This window comes from Oncorhynchus kisutch, linkage group LG23, assembly GCF_002021735.2.
Source record: "Oncorhynchus kisutch isolate 150728-3 linkage group LG23, Okis_V2, whole genome shotgun sequence".
Lineage (NCBI taxonomy): Eukaryota > Metazoa > Chordata > Actinopteri > Salmoniformes > Salmonidae > Oncorhynchus > Oncorhynchus kisutch.
In genome coordinates this window covers 29,298,515-29,311,938 of record NC_034196.2, presented here as the reverse complement: position 1 = coordinate 29,311,938, position 13,424 = coordinate 29,298,515, and the positions used below count along the sequence as shown (strand labels likewise).

Genomic DNA, 13,424 nt, shown 5'->3' with positions numbered 1-13,424 from the left:
TTGACTAGCTGAGCTGTATCTCAGGCAATGACGTAAGTTAATTCACAAAGCCAGTTAAATCCCGCCTCCACCATCCATCCATCCCTTTGCCAGGCAGGGAGGCTGTCTGAGGACACACCCTCTCAAAGTCACTGTGACCTCTGAACGTCAAACACCATTAAAACTTATGAGCTTGACCTCTGACCTTTCCCTCTAGCCATTCTGAATTAATCATGCGTGCCAACGCTTACGGTTCACTAAGGGATGAGTAGAGGGAAGGGGGTGGACAGGGGTTTGAGAGTGGTGTGTGTGTGTGTGTGTGTGTGGTGTGACACAGCTGTTTGTGTGGTTTGTGTGTGGTTTCCTATTAGAGAGCATGTCATTCACTATTGCACAAAGGGTAGTGAACTACTAGTTTGTATGAAATCATTAAAGGAAAACTGTACCTCGTGAGTCATGCTCCCGAGTGGTGCAGCGGTCTAAGGCACCGCATCTCAGTGCTAGAGGCGTCACTACAGACTCTGGTTCGATCGCGGGCTGTATCACAACCGGCCGTGATCGGGAGTCCCATAGGGCGGCGCACAATTGGCCCAGCGTCGTCCGGATTAGGGGAGGGTTTGGCCCGGGTAGGCCATCATTGTAAAATAATAATTTGTTCTTAACTGACTTGCCTAGTTAAATAAATACATACTTTTTAGATTACCATTTACGACAGATGTACACTTGGTGGGTTAGTGGTACATCTCCAAACCGTGCAAAGGAAAGTTAGTAATACCTCATCATTGACTCAGAGGAGATAGAGAGGGCTTGCACTGTTTGACAACATCCAATTGAGGACAAGCGCTCAGCCTTTTGACTGGATGCCATGGGGAGTGAATGGCCCTGTTCCACTATGGAGGACAGTTTTCTCTGTTGTTATGGGGAAGTAGAGTCTTACAGCGAAGCTGAAAACAGTGGTGGGGAGAGTGACAGAGGCTGCATTTAAACAGGCATCCCTATTCTGATCTTTTGCCCAACTATTGGCAAAACATCTGATCTGACTGGTCAAAAGACCAATAATTTGGCAAAATATCAGAATTGGGCTGCCTGTGTAAATGCAGACGGGGTGATGAGAGAGCTCTGATAATGGTTGGTTCGAGGCTGAGTGATCAATGTGGCTGAGTGATTAATGTGTCCTGCGCTGTACTACATAACATACTCCTCAGGTAGGATCCAGGAGCGGTGGTAGAAGTTGTACTCCTCAGGTAGGATCCAGGAGCGGGGGTAGAAGTTGTACTCCTCAGGTAGGATCCAGGAGCGGTGGTAGAAGTTGTACTCCTCAGGTAGGATCCAGGAGCGGTGGTACTCCCCAGGTAGGATCCAGGAGCGGGGGTAGAAGTTGTACTCCTCAGGTAGGATCCAGGAGCGGTGGTAGAAGTTGTACTCCTCAGGTAGGATCCAGGAGCGGTGGTACTCCCCAGGTAGGATCCAGGAGCGGGGGTAGAAGTTGTACTCCTCAGGTAAGATTCAGGAGCGGTGGTAGAAGTTGTACTCCTCAGGTAGGATCCAGGAGCGGGGGTAGAATTTGTACTCCTCAGGGAATAGCTCCTGCATGGTCCTCACCGCTCGGCTCAGGTTGATCTTTCTCAGCATCTCTATCATACCTACAGACCACAACACAGACGGACAGACAGACAGACAGACAGACAGACAGACAGACAGACAGACAGACATATTAGAGACAGGTAAGGGATATGTGAGAGACAGACAGTTGTAACGCTGGTGGTTTGGTAACCCACCCTGGTGTGGTTGTGAGTGTTATGGGGTGAGTGATGAGTGGTATATCAAATCAAATTTTATTAGTCACATGCGCCGAATTCAACAGGTGTAAGCCTTACAGTGAAATGCTTACTTACGAGCCCCTGACCAACAGTGCAGTTTCAAAAAAATACGGATAAGAATAAGAGATAAAAGTAACAAGTAATTAAAGAGCAGCAGTAAAAAATAACAATATATACAGGGGGGTGCCAGTATAGAGTCAATGTGTAGGGGCACCGGTTAGTTGAGGTAGTATGTACATGTAGGTAGAATAATTAAAGTGACTATGCATAGATGACAACAGAGATTGGCAGTGGTGTGGAGAGGGGGTTGGCAATGCATATAGTCTGGGTAGCCATTTGACTAGATGTTCAAGAGTCTTATGGCTTGGGGGTAGAAGCTGTTTAGAAGCCTCTTGGACCTAGACTTGGCACTCCAGTACCGCTTGCCATGGGTTAGCAGACAGAACACCCACTATGGTGGCTGGAGTCTTTGACAATTTTTGGGCCTTCCTCTGACACTGCCTGGTATAGAGGTCCTGGATGGCAGGAAGCTTGGCCCCAGTGAGGTACTGGGCAGTTCCCACTACCCGCAGTCAAAGGCAAAGCAGTTGCCATACCAGGCAATGATGCAACCAGTCAGGATGCTCTCGGTGGTGCAGCTGTAGAACCTTTTGAGGATCTGAGGACCCATGCCAAAACTTTTCAGTCTCCCAAGGGGGAAAAGGTTTTGTTGTGCCCACTTCACGACTGTCTTGGTGTGCTTGGTCCATGTTAGTTTGTTGGTGATGTGGACACCAAGGAACTTGAAGCTCTCAACCTGCTCCATTGCAGCCCAGTCAATGAGAATGGGGGTGTGCTCTGTCCTCTTTTCCTGTAGTCCACAATCAACTCCTTTGTCTTGATCACGTTGAGGGAGAGGTTGTTGTCCTGGCACCACACGGCCAGGTCTCTGACCTCCTCCCTATAGGCTGTCTTGTTGTTGTCTGTGGTCTGTGATCAGGCCAACCACTGTTGTCATCGGCAAATTTAATGATGGTGTTGGAGTCGTGCCTAGCAGTGCAGTCATGAGTGAACAGCGAGTACAGGAGGGGGCTGAGCACGCACCCCTGGGGGGCCCCAGTGTTGAGGATCAGCGTGGCGGATGTGTTGTTACCTACCCGTACCATCTGGGGGTGGCCCGTCAGGAAGTCCACTATCCAGTTGCAGAGGGAGGTGTTTAGTCCCAGGGTCCTTAGCTTATTGATGAGCTTTGAGGGCACTATGGTGTTGAACGCTGAGCTGTAGTCAATGAATAGCATTCTCACAATGGTATTTATTTTGTTTAGGTGGGAAAGGGCAGTGTGGAGTGCAATAGGGATTGCATCATCTGTGGATCTGTTGGGGAGGTATGCACATTTTAGTGGGTCTAGGGTTTCTGGGATGATGGTGTTGATGTGAGTCATGACCAGCCTTTCAAAGCACTTCGTGGCTACAGACGTGAGTGCTGTGGGTCGGTAGACATTTAGGGAGCTTACCTTAGTGTTCTTGGGCACAGGCACTATGGTGGTCTGCTTAAAACATGTTGGTATTACAGACTCGGACAGGGAGAGGTTGAAAATGTCAGTGAAGACATTTGCTATTTGGTCAACGCATGCTCGCAGTACACGTCCTGGTAATCTGTCTGGCCCTGTGGCCTTGTGAATGTTGACCTGTCTAAAAGTCTTACTCACATCGGCTGCGGAGAGCATGATCACAGTCTTCCGGTACAGCTGGTGCTCTCATGCATGTTTCAGTGTTATTTGCCTCCAAGCGATTATAGAAGTAGTTTGGCTCGTGTCACTGGGGAGCTCTCGACTGTGCTTCCCTTTGTAGTCTGTAATGGTTTGCAAGCCCTGCCACATATATGGGGTGATGGCCAGGTGTAGCATGCTCCAGCTTCCTCACACAATATAATAATCCTCCTCACTCCTAATGCTGGGTTTATTACCGTGGCATGACAAGGCATTAACACAGCTGTGCTTAGGGCTCACACAATAGCATAACAGGATCCATAGACCCTACATACACAAAACCTGACTGACAACAGTGTTTCCCTCTGTACCATTGTAAAGGCTATAATTTACTGGCTAATCAATTGATATTTTTTGTTAAAGGATGTTGATTTGGGGACCTGGAAAACAATCTATGGGAAACACTGTGAACACATACAGTGTAGCTTTTTTCAGTCGGATCAGCATACCTGGGAACTTGTTGACCTGTCCAGAGAGGATGTTATCGTTGTCATGGAAGGACACTCCATGCCAGTAGATGTCACAGGCTGACCATCTACCCACAGGGAACTGCAGTAAGAAGGAGAGAGATGTTTGAGGGAGGGGTTCTGATTGAGCTCTACATGGTTAGGGTTGAGGTAGTCTCACAATGTCACTTTTTTCAAAGTCTTGTCTCATCTAGTTCTGACTGAGGAGAGGAAGACTGTATATCAAGTCTTGGGTTGAGGTGTTGTTGAGGGAAACACTGTTACACAAACTAAATGCACTAAATGCATTGAATCTTTTACTCAGTATTGTGGTTCCATTATATAAATATAAATGGTTTTTCCATACACTAACAAGGCCATTTGTTGTTACAGGCAGTGACAATACGTTCTTCGGCTGTCCCCATAGGAGAACTCTTTTTGGTTCCAGATAGAACCTTTCGGTTCTACATGTAACCCAGATAGAACCTTTCCACATAGGGTTCTACATGTAACCCAAAAGAGTTCTCCCTGGAACCAAAAAGGGTTCTACCTGGAACCAAAAAGGGTTCTCCTATGGGGACAGCCGAAGGACCCTTTTGAAACCCTTTTTTCTAAAAGTGTAGGAGGCATGGCGTATCAGTGGTCTTTGTGAATGAGACTGCAGTTCTGTGTTAGCTAATCATATAAGGCTATGGTTAAGAGGAGCCCTGGCAGGGGGAGGACATGATATTCTGACAGGATTATAAGAACCAATTTCTGGGGCCTGGCCCACCGACACCTTACTGCTAATGACACACTTAGAAACCCACCCCACACACACAAACACATCACCTTCTCCCGTCCCGACCCCTCATCCTGACCAGGGGCTTACTCATGGGGTCACTGGCAGTGGCATCAGATAGAAACGAAAGATATTATATAGAATAGACCTTAAAACTTCTTAGGGATCAAATCCTGTTAACGGGATCGATTTGACAACATCCGGTGAAATGGCAGAGCGCCAAATTCAAATTAAATTATTAGAAATATTTAACTTTCATACAATCACAAGTGCAATACACCACATTAAAGTTTTACTTCTTGTTAATCCAGCCAGTGTCAGATTTTTAAAAGGCTTTACGGCGAAAGCAAACCATGCTATTATCTGAGGACAGCACCCCATCAAACAAACACAGACAATCATATTTCATCCCGCCAGGCGCGACAGAAAACTCAGAAATAACTATATAATTCATGCCTTACCTTTGATGAGCTTCTTCTGTTGGCACTCCAAAATGTCCCATAAACATCACAAATGGTCCTTTTGTTTCGATTGATTCCGTCGTTATAGCCCAGAAATGTCCATTTATTTGGCGCGTTTGATCCAGAAAAACACTGGTTCCAACTAGCGCAACATGACTACAAAATATTGAATAAATTACCTGTAATCTTTGTCCAAACATTTCAAACAACTTTCCTAATACAACTTTAGGTATTTTTTTACATAAATAAACGATCAAATTTAAGACGGGATAAACGGCGTTCAATAGCGGATAAAGACAAAGTGGAGCGAGCTTTCAGGTCGTGCCCCCCTAACAAACAGTACACTAAACTCGACCCTCGTTCTGAACAGCCCTACTTCTTCATTACACAAAGGAAAAACATCAACCAATTTCTAAAGACTGTTGACATCCAGTGGAAGCGATAGGAACTGCAAGCAAGTGCCTTAGAAATCTAGATACACATAGAAAACACATTGAAAAGAGAGTGACCTCAAAAATAAAATTCCTGGATGGTTTGTCCTCGGGGTTTCACCTGCCAAATAAATTATATTATACTCACAGACATTATTCAAACAGTTTTAGAAACTTCAGAGTGTTTTCTATCCAAATCTACTATTATATTATGCATATCCTAGCTTCTGGTCCTGAGTAGCAGGCAGTTTACTTTGGGCACGCATTTCATCCGGATGTGAAAATACTGGACCCTAGCCTAGAGAGGTTATTAATTAATGATGAGTAAAATAGCGAATTTACAGACTGTATTTTTATCTCCAACATTCTAAATGTTGTCATTGCCACCTCAGTGAACAGGCCCAAGGCGAGCTACGCAACAGTGAGCATCCCAAAGAAACAGTTGGGTAAATAATTGGGGCGGCAGGTAGCCTAGTGGTTAGAGTGTTGGACTAGTAACGGAGAGGTTGCAAGATTGAATCCCCAAGGTGAAGATTTGTTCTTGCCCAGTTAAATAAAGGTAAAAAAACGAGGGTGAAAGAAAACTTGCATGACAGCCAAGGCCTGCTATAGTTACGATCTCATAGATTTCAATGTTTAACCACCCCTTAATCTCGTCAGCCAATTGGGTCACATTAATTTGGGAAGTATCTAGGGGAGGAACAGGGAAGAGAGATGGCAATAGCTCCATCTGTGAGTGCATTCCAGAACTTCATCTTACACACACAAACACAAAGGCTCACTTGTGGACGTGAATAACCATTCTAGTTTTTCTGGCTCCATTGCAGTTTAGAACAGGATATGAGCTCATCTCCCTAACATCCAATCAAAATTGTCAGAGAGACATTGGCATGAATTTGCAGACTTGTCTTGGCAGGTCTGGTCATTCCTTCTGATCCTGCCAGATGAGGTTGCCTGGCAGCGGGCATGTAACAGTTTATAACAAGATCTGTACTGCCTGTCATCCCACTGAACCCACTGCCTGGCCTGCATTATTCTTTCACATCATACTAATGTCACACCCTGATCTGTTTCACCTGTCTTTGTGATTGTTTCCACCCTCCTCCAGGTGTCGCCCATCTTCCCCATTATACTGTGTATTTATACCTGTGCTCTGTTTGTCTGTTGCCAGTTCGTTTTGTTCGTTGAACCTACCAGAGGTTTCCCCCTTGCTCCTCTCTTGTCTACAGTGCCTGTTTTCTAGTTTTTACCATTCTGCCTGCCCTGAGCCTGCCTGCAGTCCTGTACCTTTGCCTTTCAGTGGAAAACTGAAAGGTAATATGTCAGATCCAAATTAGATCCAACACTATCCTCCCTCTTTTTACATGTGACAGTGTGACTCTCTCTCCCTCTCAATCTACTCTTGCCTGCGCCGCTCCCCGAGGGTAATATGACTTTATTGGATTATCAGAGATTAGGTCTAATCATTTCCCACCGTTAAGAGAAGGCCATATGCTGAAAGTTAGCTGGCAGATGCCTTGCAGGCTTCAAAACTGCTGTGCCATGAAAACTGCCTGGTTACACACAGGTGAAGGTGTTAGACCTAGATTGCTGAAACATTACGGCCTTATAGGCTACACTAACTCACCGAGTAAACCATTATTAGTACCCTGCCTAGTACCTATTATAGTACTATAGCCTAATTAACAAATACGCTTAAGTGACTGTTAATGATACAGAGGGCTCACTCTCCAACAGCGTTGTGGGACTTCAGACAGTTTCTCTCACGCAGGCTGAGGAGGCTACTTCAATCCCCGTTAGGCTACAAGTGGGAATATCTTAACACAAAATAGTGAGGATTTGGTGTCAGACCTCCTTAATAAAAAAGTCTTAGATTAAATAGATTCCAGAGTAATGAGTGTAGTGAGTGAGCGACTAAGGGGAATGTCTAATGGCAGATACTGTAGGCTAGATCAATAATAACCATAGAGTGCAGAATAGTGTAGGAGAGGAGAGATTTGTATTTATTTTTTACCTTTATTTAACTAGGCAAGTCAGTTAAGAACAAATTCTTATTTTCAATGACAGCCTAGGAACAGTGGGTTAACTGCCTGTTCAGGGACAGAACAACAGATTTGTACCCTTTGCAACCTTTCGGTTACTAGTCCAACGCTCTAGGCTACCCTCAGCCATCGATCAAACATTTAGGCTTAGCAGCAATCATTCCTTTTTGAGGTACAGTGCCTTCAGAAAGTATTCATACCCTTAGACTTATTCCACATGTTGTTGTGTTACAGCCTGAATTCAAAATAGATTAAATTGAGAAAAAAAAATACATTTTTTCAAATGTATTGAAAACGAAATACAGAAATATCTCATTTACATAAGTATTTACACCTCTGAATCAATACTTTGTAGAAGTACCTTTGGCAGCGATTACAGATGTGAGTCTTTCTGGGTAAGTCTCTAAGAGCTTCCCATACCTGGATTGTGCAACATTTGACCATTATTCTTTTCAAAATCCTTCAAGCTCTGTCAAATTGGTTGTTGAGCAGCGCTAGACAACCATTTTCATTGCTAGACAACCAATAGATTAAGTTAAAACTGTAACTCAACAACTCCGGTACATTCACTGTCTTCATGGTAAGCAACTCCAGTGTAGATTTGGCCTTGTGTTTTAAGTTATTGTTCTGCTAAAAGGTGGATTAATTTCCCAGTGTCTGGTGGAAAGCAGACTGAACCAGGTTTTCCTCTAGGATTTTGCCTGTGCATAGCTCTATTCAGTTTCTTTTTATCCTGTAAAATTCCCCAGTCCTTAACGATTACAAGCATACCAATAACATGATGCAGCCACCACTATGGGTAAAAATATGCAGAGTGGTACTCAGTAATGTGTTGTATTGGATTTGCCCCAAACGTAACACTTTGTATTGAGAAGAAAAAAGTGAATTGCTTTGCCACATTTTTAGCAGTACTACTTTAGTGCCTTGTTGCAAACAGGATGCATGTTTTAGAATATGTGTATTCTGTACAGGCTTCCTTCTTTTCACTCTGTCATTTAGGTTAGTATTGTGGAGTAACTACAATGTTGTTGATCCACCCTCAGTTATCTCCTATCACAGCAATTAAACTCTGTAAATGTTTTACAGTCACCATTGACCACATGGTGTAATCCTTGAGTGGTTTCCTTCCTCTCCAGCAACTGAGTCAGGAAGGATGCCTGTATCTTTGTAGTGACTGGGTGTATTGATACACCATCCAAAGTGTAACTAATAACTTCAGCATCCTCAAAGGGATATTCAGTGTCTGCTTTTTGTTTTACTACTCTACCAATAGGTGCCCTTCAGAGGCATTGGAAAACCTCCCTGGTCTTTGTGGTTGAATCAGTGTTTGAAATGTACTGCTCGACTGAGGGTCCTTACAGATAATTGTATGTGTGGGGTACAGAGATGAGGTAGTCATTTATAAATACTGTTAAACACTTATTGCACACAGAGTGAGTCCATGCAACTTATGTGAGTTGTTAAGCACATTTTTACTCCTGAATCTATTTAGGCTTGCCTATTTAGGCTTACATTTCAGATTTTGATGTAATATTAATTTGTAAACATTTACAAAAACATAATTCAACTGACATTATGATGTATTGTGTGAAAAAAAAACTAATCTAAAATCAAGGTACATATTTTCTATAGGCACACTAATACACAGTCATACAGAGAAATGCACAGTATTTATTGAGGCAATGCACAGCAAGCAGATCCAATGACATGTTAGGCTACTGAAAAAACTTATACTGCATGTCCCCTACTGGTTATCAGTGAACATCTGAGTTGAGAACCAGTCATACTGTAAATGACTCTGGAATCAACTAAGCCTGCTCCTGCCATAGGAATTAAATGCAATTACTGTCATAATTGGGTTTTCATATGGGTCAACATCTTCAAAAACTCATGCAGAGCGCATTACATAGATTAGATATTAATCAATTGCTCAAGTTCCTCTTCTCCATGCACTAGGCTAAAGCCTACTAGGGTCAAAAAGCCCCCACAAGTTAAGATGATTGTTAGGCCTATCTCCTGCCACTGAAAGGTGGGTGTGCCTTAATATACTTAGGCTTTCAACAGGCTTTCCAACTTACACTATACCTCAGCACCGCACGTCAAAGCTCTTTTGAAACTGACAGAGGATCAGTTAGGTACTTGACTTTGTAGAAGATGTATCTGTCAGGGCAAAGAGTAATGTAATAAGGCCTCTGTCTACAAAGTTTTGAAACCTGATCGGATCTGCTGTGCCATACTTGGGAGGGATTACATTTCGACGCATGATGGTCATCCATGGTGGTAGTGAGGAGCATTTTACCTCTGTCTGATGGCTTCACCCTCCACTGCTCCTCGTGTATAATGAACTACACTGTTGATAACGGCCAATAGCAGGTATTAATTGCGCCACATTCAACGCCTGTAGGGCCAAACAGATGGAGCTCGCCTGCCGAAGTGAGGGGACCCGTATCAATTAGCCATCTAATAAGTGTATTAAAGATATCGCTTTCAATTTGGGACAACTTTTCAGCTACCACAGTCCAAGGTTAAGGCTGTGTAGCTGTTTATACTGGGCCATAGAGCCGTCACATTGGAGTGACAGGGTTAACAGAGATAGTGTCCCCTCATCAATGTGTTGTAGGCCTACTATGCTATTCTTTATCAAGGCCTGGAGGGAAAAAAAGATTATGAACAGGTTAAAACTGTTATTGCTGTTGAAAGATGGGGTGTGTTGTGGTGGCACAATACACAAGTTGCTCTTATACCTGTGTAGTGCTAATGTATTACTATTGTTACAATATTATTGTTATCTTTATACAGTCATTGGTTTCTGTATAGTAATTTAGTATTTTCACAATAACAGTATTTGTTATTACACAAGTGGAATAAGTATCAGCCCCCAGGTAAACTGTGCACCCCTGAAATGTGTACTAAACTCAGCAGCATAGAAACCAATTTTGTCAATTAATGAGTCAGTATGGACATACATACCTCTTCCCATGCTGAGCTTCAGTGCCACCAGAGGAGACAGATGAGAGCAGGGATGCCACCCACACCTCATCATCAATAATATCTGCCCCCTCCTCCGCGCCAACACCTGATGATTTCATTTGTTCGAGTTGAACCTTCACTTTTACATGATGATCACTCATTATACGAATCAACACCACATGGCAGGGCTCCACAATAACGCTCAGGCCGAAAAGAATGGGACAGCAAGTGATAAACATCATTTTGCATAGCTAGCCAGTCACCACGCTTTCTACAATGCAACGTTATTGTAACCACTCCCAGACTAACTCAATGCCTACAACCATACCGTTCAGCTAGATTGCATAATTATGTTTCCTCCGTGAAAATAGTCAAAAGACTATAACATATGGGTAGCTAATTTGTTTCACCCCATTATAACGGATAGAGCATGTTTGCATAGGTTACGTTAAATGGCTACCATTATCCAATCACTGTAGCTGAGTGCAGGACATGCTAGCAGTCAAGCTAACGTTAGCTAACACCGGTTGATATCGTTGGTTTGACAGCATCCCTCTACAGCTAGCTAGCTAGTGCATTAAAATATTTGTTGTTTCTGTCATCCACATAATAAAATGTCACTATTTAATTAACATATTGTATCGAGTTACCTCCTAAATACAGCGCTAGAAAGTTAATATCGTCAGAGCAGCGGTCAACGGCATCCGGACAAGACTGTCGTGCTACGGCCTGACTGTCACTGTCTGTGCCAACTAGGAGAAGACTAATTTGGCTGGTGGTGAACGTACTGTGTTTTGATCCGTTGTCACTAGTTACCACAGCCACAAAGTTATAAACCCCGCGCATTTCTACAATTTATCTTCTTAAAAATGTATTTCAACCCTAACCTTAAACACACTGCTAACATTATGCCTAACCTTACATTAATACCAAAAAGCTACACTGCTCAAAAAAATAAAGGGAACACTTAAACAACACAAAGTCAATCACACTTCTGTGAAATCAAACTGTCCACTTAGGAAGCAACACTGATTGACAATACATTTTGCATGCTGTTGTGCAAATGGAATAGACAACAGGTGGAAATTATAGGCAATTAGCAAGTCACCCCCAAAAAAGGAGTGGTTCTGCAGGTGACCTCCAGCAGGCCACAAATGTGCATGTGTCTGCTCAAACGGTCAGAAACAGACTCCATGAGGGTGGTATGAGGGCCCGACATCCACAGGTGGGGGTTGTGCTTACAGCCTAACACCGTGCAGGATGTTTGGCATTTGCCAGAGAACACCAAGATTGGCAAATTCGCCACTGGCGCCCTGTGCTCTTCACAGATGAAAACAGGTTCACACTAAGCACATGTGAAAGTCTGGAAACGCAGTGGAGAACGTTCTGCTGCCTGCAACATCCTCCAGCATGACCGGTTTGGCGGTGGGTCAGTCATGGTGTGGGGTGGCATTTCTTTGGGGGGCCGCATAGCCCTCCATGTGCTCGCCAGAGGTAGCCTGACTGCCATTAGGTACCGAGATGAGATCCTCAGACCCCTTGTGAGACCATATGTTGGTGTGGTTGGCCCTGGGTTCCTCCTAATGCAAGACAATGTTAGACCTCATGTGGCTGGAGTGTGTCAGCAGTTCCCGCAAGAGGAAGGCATTGATGCTATGGACTGGCCCGCCCGTTCCCCAGACCTGAATCCAATTGAGCACATCTGGGACATCATGTCTCGCTCCATCCACCAACGCCACGTTGCACCACAGACTGTCCAGGAGTTGGCGGATGCTTTAGTTCAGGTCTGGGAGGAGATCCCTCAGGAGACCATCCGTCACCTCATCAGGAGCATGCCCAGGCGTTGTAGGGAGGTCATACAGGCACGTGGATGTCACACACACTACTGAGCCTCATTTTGACTTGTTTTAAGGACATTACATCAAAGTTGGATCAGCCTGTAGTGTGGTTTTCCACTTTAATTTTGAGTGTGACTCCAAATCCAGACCTCCATGGGTTGATAAATTTGATTTCCATTGATAATTTTTGTGTGATTTTGTTGTCAGCACATTGAACTATGTAAAGAAAAAAGTATTTAATAAGAATATTTAATTCATTCAGATCTAGAATGTGTTATTTTAGTGTTCCCTTTATTTTTTTGAGCAGTGTATTTTTTTTCTCATTAATTTCTACTATAGCCAATAGTGACTTTGTGGCTGTGCTATCTAGTGGGAAACCAATGATCCTGTTTGTATTCGTATTTATTATGGATCCCCATGAGCTGCTTCCAAGGCAGCAACTACTCTTCCTGGGGTCCAGCAAAATTAAGACAGTTATACAATTTCAAAAACATTACAATACATTCACAACAGATTTCACAACACGTCAAGTGTGTGCCCTCTGGCCGCTACTCTACTACTACCACATATCTACAACACAAAATAAATGTGTAGGTGTGTATAGTATACACCTCTACTCAGACTACACCATTCTGTATACTTCTGGCCCTTCTTTGGACACTGTGTTAACTAACCTCCAGACGAGCTTCAATGCCATACAACTCTCCTTCCGTGGCCTCCAACTGCTCTTAAATGCAAGCAAAACTACTGTAAGTAAAGAAATAAAAACAATAGTAAAAAGACTGTGAAAATTAACAGTAGCGGGGCTATAAAAGCAGCGAGGCTTCATACAGACACCGGTTAGTCAGGCTAATTGAGGTAGTATGTACATGTAGATATGGTTAAAGTGACTATGCATATATGATGGA

General features: G+C 43.6%; 1 long non-coding RNA gene across 1 annotated transcript in view; it reads right to left on the bottom strand.

The window, feature by feature from the left end:
- Window positions 1-11,412, bottom strand: part of LOC109868815 (uncharacterized) — a 71,775-nt gene extending 60,363 nt beyond the window's left edge. Inside the window, exons 1-3 of the long non-coding RNA XR_004205009.1 lie at window positions 10,679-11,412; window positions 3,997-4,096; window positions 1,178-1,622 (exon numbers count right to left, since the gene is read on the bottom strand). This is a non-coding gene — a long non-coding RNA (uncharacterized LOC109868815). The remainder of the gene's footprint in view (window positions 1-1,177; window positions 1,623-3,996; window positions 4,097-10,678) is intronic.
- Between the last annotated feature and the right edge of the window lie 2,012 nt (window positions 11,413-13,424).